This window comes from Hipposideros armiger, unplaced genomic scaffold, assembly GCF_001890085.2.
Source record: "Hipposideros armiger isolate ML-2016 unplaced genomic scaffold, ASM189008v1 scaffold_261, whole genome shotgun sequence".
In the NCBI taxonomy this organism is placed as follows: Eukaryota; Metazoa; Chordata; class Mammalia; order Chiroptera; family Hipposideridae; genus Hipposideros; species Hipposideros armiger.
Window position 1 is genome coordinate 79,784 of NW_017731611.1, and position 1,386 is coordinate 81,169.

A 1,386-nucleotide genomic window follows, 5' to 3' on the forward strand; every position below is an offset into this window, starting at 1 on the left:
AGTACGTGGCACCTAATTAAAACTCAATAAACATTAGTTATTACTACTACTACTAGTAGGTGAGATGGGAACGCAGGAGGCAAGGCACTACAGAGTCACGATATTCTAGAGCGAGCACAACATGCTATTAGACCAAAGGGGGCATGGGGGGCCATTAATTTTTCCTGATATGTTCGTATTGGAGCTGGACTTTGGAGGATGAATACGAGTTTTCTAGAAGTCACACAAGGTAGAGAGACAGCATATGCAAAGGTGGTTAAGGTACAAAAGTGCATTTGCAAATATCAACCCTGTACATTTTCTTTCCCCTTAGAAATCATGTCTTGTTAGCCTCTCGCATCTCAGGTAGTGAGTGACCAGGGAGAGGCGAGAATGAGGATTTGACCACTGTAGCAGAGGCTGTTACTGCCCCCCACCAGGTCCCCTAGGCACTCACCTGTCCTGTTTGTTGGTGATTTCCTGCATAAAAATGCTGGGCCCCCGACACAGAACGGGCTGGAGGTGCTGGGGCATTGAGGGCCTGGGAAAAGCCCTCAACCAGTGACAAACGAGATGGTGGATGAGCACTGCCAGTCCCTTGCCCATCAAGTGGGACGACTCACAGGCTTGTTATAACCATCTCCAGAGGTTCCAGGGGATTGAGCCCCAGTTGCCCAGAGTTCACTTGAATAGCTGCCTTCTCTTTCTTGTCTCAATCCCCCACTCTCTTGCTGGCGTTTTCTGGATCGCCTCCCAAATTAACTACTGGGCTTGCATTTGGTTTCATGTACTGCTTCTGAGGAAACCAAACTCAGAGAGTCTTTTAAGACTTGCAGGTGCTCGTGTCCTAGCTAAATTTTGCTACAATTTGCTTTGTGACAGCCCCCTATCCTCATACCTCAGTTTTGTCATCCTTAATAAGGGGGCACAAAGGTTTGAATTCATTTAGATGAAGTCGAGGGAGCCTTCCAATGCTGACGCTGTGTGCTTCTGACTCATTTCCATCTTTGTCTCCTTGGGGCAGGGGTGGGTGGTAGTGGAGGGCAAACCACATGCCACATGCCAGCACACTTGAGTGCAAATGGCACAGATAGAAAAACACCAAAAAGTAGTTTTCAGAGAATTGAAATGGGTTTGCCAGGAGCAATAAGAACATTAAGAAGTAGCTTTGGACTGTGAAAGGACGATGTTTAAAAACAAATAGTGCTCTTAAAAATACCATGAAGAAATGTTTTTAAGAGTGATTTGCAATTGAGCTGGGACCACAAAAGCACTCAATTTAATATGTGAGGCTCGTAACTATGTCCCTGGGTGTGACAGTTCACATCAGTTAGAAGGCAGTGGAAACTGCTTAGACGCCCAGGCGAAACAGTGTCAGTTTTCCATTAACCTAGAACTAGTGTCTCT